The 18,544-nt window shown below is 42.9% G+C and overlaps 1 protein-coding gene across 4 annotated transcripts in view; it reads left to right on the plus strand.

Annotated features, from left to right (window-relative positions):
• The first annotated feature begins 1,770 nt into the window (after positions 1-1,770).
• FRYL (FRY like transcription coactivator) overlaps positions 1,771-18,544 on the plus strand; it is a 245,723-nt gene continuing 228,949 nt past the window's right edge. For 3 of the 4 annotated variants that reach the window (XM_079771144.1, XM_079771135.1, XM_079771136.1), the window contains exon 1: positions 1,771-1,973. The gene's annotated coding sequence lies outside the window, so the exon portion shown is untranslated. The remainder of the gene's footprint in view (positions 1,974-18,544) is intronic. The other variant, XM_079771138.1, reaches the window with a different exon arrangement.

Below are 18,544 nucleotides of genomic sequence, written 5' to 3' on the forward strand. Positions count from 1 at the left end.
GAGGGGTTTTGGAGTGAAAGAGGGCACTCTGCAAAGTTGCTGTCGTACAGGGTGTGGAACGCAAAGCAAGTATGCAGTAAACCAGATTCGGGGCCCACAGTGCCCCAGCAACAACATAACCCATGGTGGAATCGTGTGGTCCCACGAGGAATTGGGCTCCCTCCTCGCTGGTTTCGGGTGCGTCTGTCACCTGAGAACTGCCACTGCCAAGTCACTGCAGCTAGGCAGCTCTGGTGTGGAGGGTCTACCCCCTGCTGGTCAGTGTGCATCATAGCGACCGATTGGATGGTCAGACACTTAGCATATTAGCCTTTTATATGTATAGATAATCCAGATGTTTCCCTGTCTCTTGCCCTCACCACCTACAATGTTTCCCTTTTCTTACTCTTTGATATTAGTAGGTATCCCCAGGAGATTTTTCACCTGCACTCACGGAAAAGTCCTATCGACTACGGATGTTTATGTCCCTTTCTGTCACTAACCCCCCTTCTAGGGCACCACTGAGCACTGCCACTTCCTTGGCACCCCTGGGTTCCGCGGAGCTATCATTGCAAATGCACTGAAATATTCTGAGCTCCTAAGTGTCAAACTTAATTGGAAAATTTAAACGCTTTCTCCTAACATTCTTCGATGGGTATCCAACGCACTTGACCATACCCAATTTTTAGTGGTCACAACCCTTCCGGTTCTTACAGCTCCAGCGGGAAAGTGGGGACATCCCTTCAGGGATGATCTCTCCAGGGCAGATCCCTCCAGGCTGCAGAACCTCTCTTTCCAGGCGTGAGGTTTTGCTGCAGGGGGACTCTTCCAGGGCCAGGACCCCTCTTCCCCTCAAGGAGTAGCCTTCTCGTGCCCGCTTGGGCTTAGCCTGGGCTCCCTCTGCTACAGTTGTAGCAAGGGGGACTGACACGTCAACTTGAAGTTGGCGTGAGGGGACCACCTACTCAGTCTTTTCAGAAGAGTAGCTTAACTCTCGTGGAAAACGTTAAGAAAACACAAAGGACGTGAATTCAACGGAACTTTTAAAAGACAGTATGTAAATATTTTAAATGAATGAATGCGAGACAAGGACCCCTCCAGGTTTGCAGATAGCTTAATCAAAGCTCTTCGGGGTTGGGAAATGCAATGGAATCCACGGTAGGAGCGGGGTGGATGGTGAGTGAAAACTTGTTCAGTAAATCTCAGGAGGAGTTAGCACTAGAGTTTCAGGTATTCTAGTTCATGGTAACCACTCCATTCACTGGATGAGATTCCAGCTCGGGAAATGTTCCTCATCTGGAGAAGATTTTGAATTTTTTGCTCTTCTCCTTTTCCGGCTTTCTCCAATACAGGTTGTGATTTTTGTCCCTATCAACATTTAAAGGGAAAGGCGCTTAGGAAAAGGCAAAGTGGGGAGGACTTTGAGGCTGTTATCTCTCGAACCCGTAAAGGGAGAGCGATCATGGATAAGGGGCGTGCAGACTAACTCCTTCTTTGCCCAATCAGGTGCACAGGAAGATGTCTTTTTACCAATAAAAATAAAGTTCGCTTTCCGGAGGCGGGAGGGTGAGCCTTGACTGCCAGTTCTCCAAAGCAACGATAGCGTAGAAGACAGAGAGTGATTAGAGGCAGGACCAACCCGGGGGAAGGGGCGGGGTGGGGTGGGGGTAGCTCTGAGCGGCGGCTGGGCTGGCCAGTGGAGTGCGAAAATTGCTGTTCCTGTTGTAGTGTTTTTCGCCAATCAGCAAGGTGAGGGAGTGGGCGGGGCGGGGAAGGGGTGGTAAGAGCTCGCAGCACAGGCGAGCGCCCGTCGGGCTCGGGGGAGAGAGAGCAATCCGGTTAAAATCAGAAGCGGAGGGAGGTTTAACCACGGATCGGTCCCGATCGGATTATTCCTTAAAGGGGACGCGCCATTGTCAAGAGAACGGAGCCTGGGGCCCGAGGGCGGGGACCAGCGGCGCTTGCGGAGGCAGCTGCACCTGGACTGGGGACGGGTAGGTGTTGCTTGGGGGAAAGGCGCTTCATTTCACTTTCTCTTCCAGCGCCAGGGGCAGGCGCCGAGGTGCCCGCCGACCGGCGGCCCCAGCCCTGGCGGGAGACGAGGTCGCCGGCCCTCGCCCGGCTGTCCGATGGAAGCCGAGGGAGAGGCGGGCCAGGATGGCTGGCAAGCTGCTCCTCCGGAGCCGGGACTCATAACGGACACTCAGCTCAGCCCCCGCCTCAACCGAAAACCCGCCGGGTCCTCGGGGAGCGCCGCGCGCCCGGCTCCCTCCGTGCGCGCCCCCTTCCCTTCGCGCGCCCGCCTCCCCCAGCGCGCGCCGCCTCCTCTTGGACTCCGGGAGCCGCGGGGCAGGGAGGAAGGCGGTGGTGGCGAGGCGGAGGGAGGTCGGCGGCCACTGTTCCGCTGCCCTGGCCGTGGAGGGTGGACCGAGGAGCAAACTTGGTGCGGCCGCTGGCAGCCCCGGGCGGAAGGGGTGCTGGAGACCGGTGGAGCGCGCGGAATAGCCTGCCCGGCCCAGCATTGTCCCTCTTTTCCTTTGGTCTCTCCGCCCACTGCTGGCGGTAGTTGGGAGGGGTGCGGATGCGGGCGCCGTGCCCGCGTCGCTACGGGTCTGCTGTGCACCCCCAGACCCAGAGCTTTCCGGAGCTGGAGTGGCCCAATCGACGCCGCAGACACCGCCCGAGGGCGGCTCGGGCCTGCTGGGTGTCTTGGCTGCCCCGAGTCCGCACCTTCGCCGGCTGCCTGGGCACTGAGCTCTTCTTGCAACTTTTCTTTGCGGATTGATGGGAGTTGTGGCTTCTGGGCGGCAGGTTCTTTGGGCGTAAGCTGGTTTCCTGCGTCCTGGAGAGGCTGATTTCTAGGGAAAAATGGTTCTTGATTGCTGTCGGTCTCCTTCCCATCCCAGTTTCACTCCTCGGCACTTATAATCTTTTCTCTTGTGCATTTGCAATTATACGGGAGCATTAAACTCTCTCAGATCAAGATAACTTGGGGGGGAAAAAAAAGGGGGGGGAGAGGTGATGGAGAGGTCAAGAGTTCCCTGTAGAGTCAAACTTGCCTTAACCTTTGAACTGTGGAAAGTATTACCCCAACTTACTTGAGGTTCTTTTAGAAGGAAAAGGAAAAAAGAAAACAGAAAACCAGGTTGCTAGAGTCTATGAGATTAGGAGAACATAGACTTTTGATAGAAATAGTTTTCTAAAATGCAGCTCTGCCTAGCAGATATCTTCTGTTGTTAATTTCTTTTTCTTCTTGTAAAAGGTAAAGTTAATTTCTACTACTGAACTCATAGGCGTTATTCGTAACAGCAACTTTTACTATTAGTAAAACAAGTATAAAAGGTTTTTTCATCTTGAGCATTAGTGCTATGCTGTACCTGTCGATACTTGCTAAAGAAGTCATATTTAGAAACAGCACATTCCTTGTTAGAGACCTTATTTAGAAAAGGAATGTTTTCATAAGCATTCATTTTTGACAGTTTCTTGTACATACTTAGTAGAGTAACTTGCATGTGCAAGTTACAATCCTATAAACAATGTAGCAAAGTAGTTGTGGGTATGTTATTCTGTAGTCTTTTCTTTTGCTACTTAAAAAAATAACATTCCATCCAGTCTTTTCTTCCATTCTGAGTGCTTTTTGTAAAATTACATATGTAGAAGAGTGAATTTTGTCGGAACACCTGACCCAGTGTTGTAATTTTTTTTAAAGCAATACTAACAACTTTCCAAAGTGTTGATTAACGCACTATTTAGTAACTTTCTGAGTGATATGAAACATGATAAGTTAACAGACTCAGCAGTAACAAAGGAGAAACTCGACTTGGGAGAGAGGAAGAGAGAGAGAGATAGAAACATCATGAGAATCAACATCAATCAACACTCAACTTCGGCTGCCGGCTGCCTCCTGCACGCCCCCTACTGGGGATGGATCCCGAAACCCTGGGCATGTGTACTGACCAGGAATCCGACCGGTTGACCTCTTGGTGCACGGGTCCACGCTCAGCCACACCACCCGGCGGCAGTATTATTGACTATATCCCCTATGCGGTAGTAATCCTGATAGTAACTGGTATTGTTACATCTAATAACCACCTCCAGCCCCCACCCCTCTTAATCCTCTTCTGTGCTAAGGATGGCAGGCAAGCTTGCAGGCATAATCATCCTTTTCCCCATTTCATGGTAGAAAGTAGAAAATTAAAACACGTTCCCAAATTTCTATCTTGGTTTACTTACCAATTTATTTAAAATAGTACAGGAGAGAATTTCTGAACTTTTAAAAAAGCACATACAAAGAAAACATTCAGAAATAATTATCTTTGAAATATCTAGATTGTGTTTCCTGGAAAACATTTTTCTTGTGAGCTTTTCACATTTTAAAAAAACACATTGTCTTATGTATAGACATTACCAAGGCATTTCTCGAGTTGTGAACTCTCTTGAGATCCTTGGGAACTAGGACTGCCTTCCATTTCTGTGCACATTCACTGTGTCAAATAGTGCCTTTCTAGTACCCAGTAAATGAGTTGTCTTACGTCTTTGTGACAGAAAAAGATGATGTTCTATACAGGCTGCGTGAAGTACTTATTTTTATTTTTTAATAAACACCTGTACAATTGGTCCAGTGACTGTGGGAAACTATATTCACGTCTTTGTTCTCTGTACAAATATGTGATTTAATTGTTTATGGTTATGATATCTGTTCCACAGACATCTTTTGTGACAGTGATAGCTCATTGTCACAATTATTAGAACTAGGTTTAATCTGTCAACATCTGTTGAGTACCCATTTATTTAAGAAGCATTATGGGAAGATAAGGTAGAAATGGATGGCAGTCATTACTCTCAAAGGTACACAGTTTAATGGGAAGTTGCAAGATTAACATCCATAAGAAAAAGACTGTATCTCAGTGCAGTGACAAGTGCAGAGTAACATCGACACAGGATTGATGCCAAGATGGTAAAGGAATAGTGGAACAACAGAAGAAACCTAGGTGAGGTTGGAAAGTGTTCATTGCTCTGTATAACAGATATTCTCATCCTCGCACCCTCCCCTCCACCCTCTCCCCTTTGGTGACCATCAGCTTGTTTTCTACATCTGTGGGTCTGTTTTTGTTTGTTTTGTTTACTCCTTTATTTTGTGTGTGCTTTTTAGATCCTACATGTGAGATAGATTTTATATATTTTTAAATAAATTTAAAAATGAAGTATGTTTGGGGGTTGGCTGGGTGTATGTTCTCTACCTGAACTATTTTTATCTATAATATATTAGGGGGGCAGAGCATGTGCTCTGTATTTCAACTATTGTTACCTCACCAGAGGGATCATCCCAGCTGAAATGTCACCTTGTCTGCAAGCTTTACGTCCGTTCTCCTAATCATAAGTGACTGCTCTTTCCTCTTGCTCCTGTAAAACCCTTTTACAGCACAAGCCACACTCTGACCTATAGTATGGTTATGTGGGTATTGCTTCCTTAGGTTTTGGACTTTGGTGAAGACCATTTACAAAAGTTAGAGGCCCTCCCTTCCCACCCTACCTTCTTACTGCTGCCTAAAGTACTTGAGCAGTTTTATTAGACCACTAGTATTCTATAAAAACCGTAAGCTGTATAGAAGTTAAAAAAAATTATACTTGGGGGTGGTGGTGAATGTATGTTTGTTTAGAGGGGAAAAGATCTTAATTTTTCTTACCACCAAAGTGTCACATGATCATTGAAAAATATTAGTATGAAAGAAATGTATTATTTATAAATTAAAAGTACTCCTGTAACACTGCCCTTATCACATAACTATTGGTAATGTTTTGGTGTTTATTCTTTATTTTCCCCTCCCCCCCTTTTTTATTACCTTTAGATAGGACTGCCTTACACTATCATATTTGACAATTTTAATTAGTAAGTTGTATTTACTGGGAATGGAAAAAGGTAATCAATTTTTATACTCTTATTTATTATTAACTTTTTCAGGCTCAGTAATTTTTTTTCTTTTTACCTTTTCTTGAGTGATAAGGCTGCCACCAGTATGTTTGTATTCCAAAATAGACCTCATAATCATTTCAAAAATTGATCAAAACCTGTGTCCCTGAATAGTATCTGCCTTTACGCTAAAATACATTTGGAGTATATGCTCCAAGCATATTCTCTTCTCATTCCTTGATTTTTCTCATCTCTAGAGAACATTACACTTATTTTGAAACTGCAACAGGCCCTTCTCCTGGTAGCCACAGAAGGAAGGTACAGAGGGCTTTACTCTACCAGGAAGTTGCTCATAAAAAGGGAGCTACAGTTTAGGCTGATGAACTAGGTGATAAGATTCTATTGTTTAAGTGCTTCGTAAGGCTGGCCCAGAGGGAAAAAAAGGGTTTCCCAAAGGTTCCTAAATGGAAATCCCAGCTGCAAGCACAACCAGGTGGCCTAATTAGCTGATAAAATCTCCATTCATTCAGCACATCTTTATAGAGAATTGCACCTACTTTGTGCACCCTGCCAGGCGTCGAGCTAGACGTTGAAGATGAGGTTAAGTCTGTCTCCACCACAAGTTATGAGCTCCTCTGACTAGGATCCTTAAATAGACATAATGTACATGTGGACTCCAGGCAGGGAAAGCCAAGTGCCAGCTTAGGTGAGTTTGTTATTCAGTCTTGTTTATTGTTCTATGTAGCTTCTTCCAAAATATCCTAGCAAACAAACCTGGTCTTCCCGAGGAGGTGGATTGGGGTCCATGGAGCCTGTTGCATTAAATGTATGAGCACTAGATTTATTTCTTTTTTAATTCTGCTATTCCCATGATGTGGCAAAATATTTCTGGAAATCTACAAACATTGATGTGTCTTTCCATGTACCCTTCAGGGATCATTCATTTCAAAGATGCCGTTAGGAGACTACATTTGTCTTGTAGCAAATAATTCACATTTCGCCAATAGAGTATTAACACATTCTTTTAAATTCAAAATACTATAATAAATAGATGCCTTTATCAATAATGTTATAATAATAATCACTTTGAAAAACCACTTGTATTAAAATACCGTGTGAAGTATTTTTAACTTTTACAAAATGGACGCCCCCACCTCCCCCCATGCTTGTGGCTTGATCAGTGTATTTGTGGTAAGCGACTGGATTGTCAAGTGAGGGACCTGGTATGACTGTTAGTGATGGGCTCAGCGAGGCCAGGAAGACTAACAGACGGTGCGTCCTATGGAGTTTGACCATAATGCTCCCGTTAATGAATTTATCAAGTTTTGTAAAGAGTCAGAGTTTTAAAACAACAGCTTTATTGAGAGATAATTTATATACCATACAACTCACCTGTTTAAAGTGTACAGTATTCAGTGGTTTTTAGTATATTTCAGAATTGTGCACCACCACCACAAACAGTTTTAGAATTTTTTTCATCACTCCATCACATTCCCATCCTCCCTCCCTAGCCCTAGGCAAGCATTAATCTATATTCCATCTCTATACATTTGCCTGTTCTGGACATTTTATGTACATGGAAAATTGTATTTTAATGTGCCTTCCTGTAGAAATTGGTCCCTCTCAATGTGTATTAACCTTAGGAGTGGAGAGGGTCTATCATGATGTGTGTAGCTCCAACTATAAAAAGATTTTCTTTAAAAGGGAATTTATCTAAACCCTTATTCTACCTAAGCCTGGAGAGTAATGGGAAAAGAGATCCCACCCCCCGTGCCCCCATGAATATCATAAGGCTCATTTTGGTGACACTTCTTTATATTCATTTAATCATTTGGTGAGTCTCTTCAAGTAAACAGTTTATGTATCGAGTTCTGCATACTGGACTTAAATAAAGGACAGTGCTTTAAAAGAAGTGGAAAGTACTTAGTAAGTTCTAATCATTGCTGAATACAATGTGCTGTTTACTTATTGATTCAAAAGGTTGTGTTGTGCAACTCACCATTTATTTGGTCAAAAATCATGCTTCCTGCGTTGATCATGATGAACTTTCATGTGCCCTTGCACAATGCAGGTGACCTCGTAGGCACGTAAGTGCTTATTGATTGCCTGATCACTATGACCATAGATATTTTCATCAGCTGCACTAGTCCTCTAATTCTTCATCTTGTAATAATAAGAGTAGCTAAATGTATTGAGTGCTTACTAAATGATGTGAATATGTACTTATATGTACTGTCTTTTAAGGTAAAATGATACAGTTTATTTTTGAGAATTTCCTGTAATTCTCTCCGTTGATAATTTTACAGGCTTCTGATCATTTCTTTGTCTTTCTAAGATTATTTTGAATGGCCATTTTCGATCAAACCTGAGCCACTGCTTTCTCCATCTCTCCAGGAGCTGTGAACGTATGGCTTTTCACCCACTACATCTGCTGTTGGGTGACAGCAATTGGAAGACCCATCTCTATTTCAGAGCATCCATACATCAGAGAGGTTAAAGTGTGTTTTTTTAAGGGTGTCAGGGACTTGAGAAAGGGATATCAGTTTTTTTAATGATTGCAATGCAGCATCATTTTTTAGGTCATAAAATATTTGCGTGTAGCCCTGGCCTCTGTGGTTCAGTTGGTTGGACATTTTCTCATGCATCGAGGGGTTGCGGGTTCATTCCTGGTCAGGGCACATGACCCGATAGCTGGCTTGATCCCCTGGTAGGGGATGTGTAGGAGGCAGCCGGTCGATGTTTCTCTCTCTCTATTATTTTTGGTATGTCCCTATTTCATGCTAATATTCAGATGTGATATAATTTAGTTCAGTATCGAAGAATGATGGAAAGGTAATTTAAATGCACTTTCCGTTTTGTTCTTCATTAAAAAATTTAAGATGGATTATGCTCTCTATTATACTGGTAAAAAAAAATAGCGTTGGTGGTTCGATTTATGTGCCTTTGCAGAAGAACCTCCAGATATTAGTCTCCTCAATCAGCAATATACAGACCACCATTTGTTGGTGAAACCATTTCTTTCTAAATTATGTCTGGTTTTAGGGTTGCCTTACTTATTCCTTTACTGTTAGCTGTATCTCTTTTTTTATTTTTTTTAAAATATATTTTATTGATTTTTCACAGAGAGGAAGGGAGAGGGACAGAGAGCCAGAAACATCGACGAGAGAGAGACATCGACCAGCTGCCTCCTGCACACCCCCCACCAGGGGATGTGCCCGCAACCAATGTACATGCCCTCGACCGGAATCGAACCTGGGACCTTCCAGTCCACAGACCGACGCTCTATCCACTGAGCCAAACCGGTGTCGGCTGTATCTCTTTTTTAAAAAAAATAAACTTTTTAATTTATTTCAGAGAAGAGGGGAGGGAGGAATAGAGAGATAGAAACATCAATGATGAGAGAGAATCATCATTGATTGGCTGCTTCCTGCAGGTCCCCTACTGGGGATCGAGCCCGCAACCCGGGGCCTGTGCCCTGACCGGCAATCGAACTGTGACCTCCTGGGTTCATAGGTCCATGCTCAACCACTGAGCCATGCCAGCCGGGCAGCTGTATCTCTTTGTTTGCTGTCATCGCACCTGTCTGTAGAAGTTTCCTTGCCTTTCTAATTTAACATTTTTAGTGAGCTGTGAGACCAGCACCCATGACCACACTTGCTGAATGGTGGGTAAAAATGACAGAAGGCTCTGTGTGGGGAGCAATAGAGCTAGCACCTTGTTATGTGGGTTTGTACTGCTTAGAGGACTCTTGCCCCTTTCCTGGTTTTGGAACTGTGTTTCTGATAAGTGATATTCTGGACAGCAGAAGGTGCTGTACAGGGTGGTGTAGATGTCTAATTTCCCAAATAATGGTCCTCTTAATTTAGTCTTAAGTCTAACTCAAGTGGATGGAGAATAATTCTTTTTCGCATGCCTTGATATTCTCACTTTTTGGAAGACCCATCACAACCCCAAGTTTGTACACCAGGATACTTGCTGTAAAATAGAACCTAATATAACTAATAGAACCTAATGTAACAGAAACTAGAGGCCTTAAAGAACTATGAGGATGCATGTAAAATGCCACATGGGCCGTTATCTAGACATTTATATTTAAACTGGGTCTTTTGGCAATTAATTTATTTTCTTTGAGGTAGAGTTATCTTCATAGATGCCCTTTTTTATGTTTGTGTTGATGACAACTTAGACATGTCTTATATTTAATATTCCTGGCAGTACTTACTATACTTTCAGTAAATACTGGTTAGGGTTTTAGTCGTAGATTTCTTTATGGTTGTTTCACCTTTTCCTGTTGGAATTCAGAGTCATGTTGGGAATAATATGCTGCAGCTTTTACATTTTGTAGCTAAGAAATGAGATTGTGACTTGTTTGAACTGTGGACAGAATTGAGTTGTTTTTTTTTATTCATAGTCCAGTGTTTTTCCTGTTCTAGCATATACTTACCCAAGTAAAAAGTTTAAGGGATAGATAGAATCTTAGACTTTTGTAGCCTCTATAACAGAAATTTTATGTTATACCCAGAAGTATAAAAATTGTGTCTGCATTTCTAATATGTGTAAGTTTGTTGTAAACTATATACTACATATTATGTTCATAAGAAGAAACGAACAAAAATGAGATAAAGATGAAAAACATTTTAGAATGCATTATTTCCATGCTTTTGATTCCACTTAAAATATTAGTCATTTTTAAAACAAGTATGATTGAATGTCATTGCTTAAATAACTTTTTACTTTGAAATAATTATAGACTCGTGGGAAATTGCAAAAATAGTACAGGGAGTCCTGTGTAACCTTCATTCAGCACCCCCTAGTATTTTTTTTTTTTTGGCAGTTTTTTTTTCTTTTTGATTAAGGTATTACATATGTGTCCTTATCGCCCCATTGCCCCCCCCCACCCCTCCACTCATGTCCTCACCCCCCTGTTGTCTGTGTCCATTGGTTAGGCTTATATGCATGCATACAATTCCTTTGGTTGATCTCTCCCCCTTACCCCCGCCCTCCCCTACCTTCCCTCTGAGGTTTGACTGTCTGATTGATGCTTCTCTGTCTCTGGATCTGTTTTTGTTTATCAGTTTATGTTGTTCATTATATTCCACAAATGAGTGAGATCATGTGATATTTATCTTTCTCTGACTGGCTTATTTCTCTTAGCATGATGCTCTCCATTTCCATCCATGCTGTTGCAAATGGTAAGAATTCCTTCTTTTTTTTAACTGTAGCGTAGTATTCCATTGTGTAGATGTACCAAAGTTTTGTAATCCACTCATCTATTGATGGGCACTTAGGCTGTTTCCAAATCTTAGCCATGGTGAATTGTGCTGCTATGAACATAGGGATGCATATATCCTTTCTGATTGATGTTTCCAGTTTCTTGGGATATATTCCTAGAAGTGGGATCACTAGGTCAAATGGGAGTTCCATTTTTAGTTTTTTGAGGAAACTCCATACTGTTCTCCACAGTGGCTGCACCAGTCTGCATTCCCACCAGCAGTGCAAGAGGGTTCCTTTTTCTCCGCATCCTCGACAGCACTTGTCGTTTGTTGATTTGTTGATGATAGCCATTCTGACAGGTGTGAGATGGTACCGCATTGTTGTTTTGATTTGCATTCCTCAAATGATTAGTGACTTTGAGCATGTTTTCATATGTCTCTTGGCCTTCCTTCTGTCTTCTTTTGAAAAGAATCTATTTAGGTCCGTTGCCCATTTTTTTTTTTTTTTGGATTGTTTATCTTCCTTTTGTTATGTTGTATGATTTCCCTGTAGATGTTGGAGATTAAACCCTTATCGGTGATAACATTGGCAAATAGGTTCTCCCATGCAGTGGCTTTCTTGTTGTTTTGTTGATAGTTTCTTTTGCTGTGCAAAAGCTTTTTATTTTGATGTAGTCCCATTTGTTTATTTTCTCTTTAGTTCCCATTGCCCTAGGAGCTGCATCGGTGAAGAAATTGCTTCGGCATATTCTGAGATTTTGCTGCCTGTGGATTCCTCTAGTATTTTTATGGTTTCCCGTCTTATGTTTAAGTCCTTTATCCATTTTGAGTTTATTTTTGTGTATGGTGTAAGTTGGTGGTTTAGTTTCATTTTTTTGCATGTATCTGTCCAATTTTCCCAACACCATTTATTGAAGAGACTGTCTTGACTCCATTGTATATTCATGCCTCCTTTGTCAAATATTAATTGAGCATAGTGGTTTGGGTCGATATCTGGGTTCTCTATTCTATTCCATGGATCTATATGTGTGTTCTTGTGCCAGTACCAAGCAGTTTTGAGAACCGTGGCTTTGTAATACAGCTTGATATCTGGTATTGAGATCCCTCCTACTTCGTTCTTTCTGAGGATTGCTGCAGCTATTCGGGGTCTTTTTTTATTCCAGATGAATTTTTGGAGAGTTCGTTCTAGGTCTGTGAAATGTGCCGTTGATATTTTAATGGGGAGTGCATTAAACCTATAGATTGCTTTGGGTAGTATGGACATTTTAATGATGTTGATTCTACCAATCCATGAACACGGTATGTTCTTCCATCTGTTTATGTCTTCCTCTATTTCTTTTTTCAGTGTCCTGTAGTTTTCTGAGTACAGGTCTTTTACCTCCTTAGTTAAGTTTATTCCTAGGTATCTTAATTTTTTTGAGCACCCCCTAGTTTTAATACCTTACATAACGTAACATTTAACATAACGGAACATTAAACCAGGAGACTGACATTGGTACAATACTAGTCAGTAGCCATATTCAGATTTCATGGTTTTTAATGCACTCATTCGTGTGTGCACATGAATGAGTGCATTAAATTTCTATGCAATTTGATAACATTTCATGTGTGGATTCATTTAACCACTACCACAATCAAGATATAGTACTGTTCTACCACTGCCAAGAAACATCCTTGTGCAGCTCAAGGTCACCTCCTTTCCCACCCTCCTCATCCCTATTTCCTGGCAACCACTAATTTCTTTTCATCTCTGTAATTGTATCATTTTGAGAATGTTACATAAATATGTACAATCATCCTGAATGTAAACTTTTGAATCACTCAGTACATGCCCTAGAAAACCATCTAAGTTGTCATATGTATCAGTAGTTCATTTGTTTTTATTGCTGAAATGAATACTTTTTAATACTACTCATTATATGGATGTACCACAGTACACAGTTTAACTATTCACCTGTTGAAGAACATATGAGTTTCCAGTTTGGGGCTATTATGAATAAAGTCATATAGATTTTTGTGAACAAAAGTTTTCCTTTCTCTCGGATAAATTTCCAAGAGTGCAATTGCTGGGTTGTATTGTAAGCATGTTTAGTTTTATAAGTAGCTGCCAGACTATTTTCCAGAGTGGCTGTATATTCCCACTGGCAATGTATGAAAGATCCAGTTTCTCCATATGTTTGCCAGAATTTGATATTTTCACTATTTTAAAAATTTTAGTCATTCAAATAGTTGTGTAGTGATATCTCATTGCGTTTTTAATTTGCTTTTTCTTAATGGGCAAATTTATTGTCTACTGAGCAAATTGGGTTGTTTTTCATAGTTGAGTTTTGAGAGTTCTTTACATATTCTAGATAAAAGTCCTTGTCTGATAGATGGTTGGCAAAAATTTTTTTTCCCCATCTGTGGCTTGTCTTTTCATCCTTGTAAACCGGGTCTTTTATAGAGCAAAAAAAGTTTCAAATTTTCACGCACCACATTTAATAATTTTTTTTCTTGGATGAATTCCTCTTTTGGTGTCATGTCTGTGGACTCTCCACCTAGTCCTAGGTCTCAAAGATTTTTTCCTAAAAGTTGTATAATTTTACGTTTTACAGGATAACCACTTGCTTACCTTACAATTTTTGATAAAGCCCTAGTATTGGTAACAGGCAGTTGCCAGTTCTGCCATTTTCTTATTGCTTGCTTTTATTTTGCTTCACTAATACCATGTTTAATATATTGTTTAATAGGCCTTTTTTTGGGGGTAAAAATCTTTTAAAAATTCATGAGTGGGTGATAATAATTCTAATGAGATCTGCCAATATACTTACTCGGGTCCATGTAAGCGGCAGGATGTTGCCATGTGCGGAGCGCGAACTAACAAGGGAGGGAGGGCATCACCAGTGGCCCCGCCAGGGTGTGAAACTGCCCCCTTTCCTTTAGGACCGCGGTCGGCAAACCGCGGCTCGCGAGCCACATGCGGTTCTTTGGCCCCTGGACTGTGGCTCTTCCACAAAATACCACGGCCTGGGCGAGTCTGTTTTGAAGACGTGGCGTTAGAAGTTTAAGTTCAAAAAATTTGGCTCTCAAAAGAAATGTCAATCGTTGAACTGTTGATAATTTGGCTCTGCTGACTAATGAGTTTGCCGACCACTGCTTTAGGCGGTACTGTGTTTGTGTATTCAGTGTCACAAAGAGGAACTCTTCCGAGTATTGTAAGGTAGAAGCTGAATACAGAGCATTATAATTGGTACAGGGCCCGGCAGCAGGTTTTAGGGTGCGGTACAGAGGTCCCCACCAGGGGAGCTGGCACCTGCGGCCCGTGCCCCCAGAAGCCCTGGAAGCTGCCGGCCGGCCGGAGCCGTAGCTGCAGCCCAGGGTTAGGAAGTCCCATCCAGGACCCCCTGCGGCCGCTGCCCCTGCCACACAGTTCTCGTCACCCCGGAAGCTGGAGAGTGGGCATTGGAATGACGCTGCGCAGAGATCTTGTGTTTCGACACCTATGCTTGACCCCCAGACAACCAACAACGTGCTTTTCACATTGCCCACAGGTGACTGGAGGTCAAGGGAGCCAATGCGCGGCATCCCGCATACTTCACACCAACGCCTCGGGGCTGCAGGACCAAGAGAGGGTGGTGTGGTCGGCCTCACATATGGAATATCAGTAAAGCTCAAATTTCAAATTTAAGATAACATAGATGAGTAATCTAGTATTTCCACCCCATTGGCTTGATCGCCCTGCCTCTGAAGGATGCATGTACTCCACTCTGAACATAATATATTTTGAACAATTAAGTAATGGGAGCATAGTAGGCCTGGTATGATTCTCCTCCCCCCCCACCCCAAATATTTAAAATTTTATCTTCCAGTTTCTGAAGCCATAGACTTTCCTTTATAAATATATATACTAGTATAAAATGTCACGGTTTTGGGAAACCCTCGTTAAATTCAGTCGACATTGTTCTTCCCTTACAGTTGGCACCTGAGTCTGCTAACACCTGCTTTCCCCAGCTTTCCCCGGAGAATCATGTGAAAAAGGTGGGCTTTCTCCTGGGACTGTGCTTTGGTGCCAGAGGCTCTACAGCCAGCAGTCATCACGCCTTTGCGACCCACCTGTCAAAAATAATTAAAGTTGGTTGTGTTTTATTGCATACTTTGGATTTTCTTCCTGGGTGTAGCAGATTTTGGCACAAACCCAAAAATGAGACATACAGATATTCTTGCAAAGACTGGTTTTATATGATCTGTGTTGGGAATTGATTTAAAAGTCAATAAAATAAGTTGTGTGGAAAGTTTTTGAGTATATGCTCATGTGCATTTTTCTAGTGAGAGGTCCCGTAGGTTCATCAGATTCTCAAAGCAGAGGCCATAATCCAGGAAATGACCGTATTTTCCGGCGTATAAGATGACTTTTTTTTTAACCCAGGAAAATCTTCTATACGCCCAGTCGTCTTATACGCCGGAAAATACGGTAAAAGTGGCTGCTCTAGAGGTGTAAGTTCAATCGCGAAGTCTGCCAACCACTCAACACCAAGGCTTCTGCTGTCTTCACAGCCCCCTTCCCTGATCTCCGTTCTGTATCTCCCACCTTTTTCAGGACATAAAAGGACAATTATTGTCGCCCAAGTGTTTAGGGAAGAGCCAAGGAACATCATAGGTCATTATTATTATATGAGAAAAGGGATACCTGGAAATCAGTTATATCGCCCCAACAATCATTGAAAAAGGTTATGTTCCCATAGCATTGATGGGATCCTGAGAAATAATGAGCTCTATGTGTCAGGACATTAAAGTGTTGATCTGAGTGCTAGAAATAGTTTCAAAAATAATTTATATGTTCAAATCCGGGACCTAAAATTGTACAATTTAGGGAGAAATCTACAAATTTAAATTCTATAATCATCCAAAATTGGTAAGAGGATTAAGAGATACATAAATGCATTGGATTTTCACATCTAGTATGCCACCTTTTCACATGATTTTAGCCTTGTTTCTTTTTTTTTTTAATATATTTTATTGATTTTTTACAGAGAGGAAGAGAGGGATAGAGAATTAGAAACATCGATCAGCTGCCTCTTGCACACCCCCCACTGGGGATGTGCCCGCAACTAAGGTACATGCCCCTGACCGGAATCGAACCTGGGACCCTTGAGTCTGCAGGCCGACGCTCTATCCACTGAGCAAAACAGGCTTCGGCTTGTTTCTTTTTTTTAAAAAAATATTTTTTTATTGATTTCAGAGAGGAACGGAGAGGGAGAGATAGAAACATCCATGATGAGGGAGAATCATTGCTGGGCTGCCTCTTGCAGGCCCCCTACTGAGGATTGAGCCTGCAGCTCAGGCACATGCCCTGACTGGGCATCGAACTATGACCTCCTGGTTTATAGGTCGATGCTCTACCACTGAGCCACACTGGCCGGGCTAACCTTGTTTTTTAACATATGCTCTCTTCTTATTCACCAAAGCCGAAATGGAATGTAGCATGGGGTGTAGAGATTTAAAAACCTTTCTTTAAACAGACTCATGCCCAAAGATCTCAGATAGAAAGTGATGAGAGGAGAGATGGTTTTGGTTGAATTAGGTGCCAAGAAAAGCCTTATTTTTTTACAGTTTTCTTCAACACACACACACACGCACACACATACACTTCAAAGGGCTTTAGAAACAGGCCAGTGCAGGCTGTGCTATCTGAATCCTGGTTGTACTGGTTCAGTTCCACAAACACTTAGGATAGTATCTTCTATAAGTCTGGCAGTCTGGATTAACCCTTTGCACTCGGATGTCGAGTGTGACTCGACACTGTTAGCAGTAGAATAAAGGAATCGAAAAAAGCGAGTGCAAAGGGTTAAGTTACTTAAAATCTCTAGAGGTGCCATGGGTGTCCTCATACTATCCAATAAAGAGGAAATATGCTAATTGACCATCCTCCCTCACAAAGATGGTGGCACCCACAGCTAATAAGGAGGGAATATGCTAATTGAATGCCACACCCTCAAAGATGGCGGCACCCACAGCCACAAGATGGCGGCACCCAGTCCCCTCAGCCCTGCTGGAGCGGCAGGCCGGCCATGCTGGTGCGCCTGCCTCCAGAGTCCCCCAGTCCCATCAGCCCCACAGCTGCCCAGGGCCGGCCCGAGGCACAGGCAAGCCTTGGATGGCAGCTGCCCAGCCGCCCAGGGCCGCCCGAGGCTCAGGTAACCAGGGCCAGCCGAGGCTTGCCCTGCCGGCAGTGGCAGCAGCAGAGGTGTGATGGGGGCGTCCATTTCCCCTGATCACCGGGTTGCCTCCCGCCCCTGAGGGCTCCCGGACTGTGGGACTGTGAGAGGGGGCAGGCCAGGCTGAGGGACCCCCCCCCCTCCAGTGCATGAATTTTCATGCACCGGGCCTCTAGTGTTTAAAATAAGTAAAAGATGATTTCCCTCATGGGATTGCAAGGATTAAATAAAAAGATCTAAATGAAACATAAAATAGTCTGTGGCAGGCAGCATGATGGCCTCCCCAAAGGTATCCACAGCTTTGGTGCATTTTGTGTCACATAGCAGGAGTGTGGTTGCAGGTGGAATTAAGATTGCTAATCAGCTGACTTTAAAATAGGGAGGGAAGCCTGGGTTACCATCTGGGCCTAATGTAATCACAAGGGTCTTTAAAAGAAGAACCAGGTGGAAGAGTCAGAACCAGAGAGAGAGAGATGGTTGGCCTCGTGAGAAGGAATCAACCAGTCGTTGCTGGCATTGAAGACAGGACGGGCTCGGAGCCAAGACACGTGGGCAGCCTCTGTAAACGCATAAAGGCAAGAAAACGGAGTCTCCTTAGAGCTTCCAGAAAGGATTGCAGGTCTGCCGACACTTTGATTTTACCCCGGTGAGAACTATTTTGGACTTTGACCTCCAGTACTGTAAGATAATAAATTTGTGTTGTGTTATGCCACGAAGTTTGTGGTAGTTTGTCACCACGGCAACAGGAAACTGATACAGTACTTTCTGAACACCTATGAGAAGCTAAACAAGCATTCGCTTTCTCTGTTAACAAAACCTGCTGTTTTTAACCCGTGTCTGCTCTGTACCTCGTTTTCCCTTTCCAGAAAGAAAGATGTCCTTGACTGGTCGCTTCAACTTGAGCACCTAATCTTACTCTCTCCACATTTTCCTCCACCTTCAGTATCTTCATTTCTTTCCTGCCTCTCTGCCGACTCCCTGGACATCCGCGCAGGCCACCTCATCTTGGGGAATCCTGCTTTCCCGTTTAGTTACCACGCCAGGATCACCCTGAAGAAACAGAGGATCCCAAAGTGTCTTCAGATTTATTAGATCATTTTTACTTTAAATTCTTTATAGGTTTATAAATATTCTGTGAAATTACATGAATTAGCTTTTTATAAGCACTAGACTGTTGGTTGTGATGAAGTTAGAAAAGGAGAGCGTCTCTTCTCCACAGGATTCTACTGCAGACAATAAGAAAATGA

Source organism: Cnephaeus nilssonii (genome assembly GCF_951640355.1).
Source record: "Cnephaeus nilssonii genome assembly, chromosome: 1".
NCBI classification, from domain to species: domain Eukaryota; kingdom Metazoa; phylum Chordata; class Mammalia; order Chiroptera; family Vespertilionidae; genus Cnephaeus; species Cnephaeus nilssonii.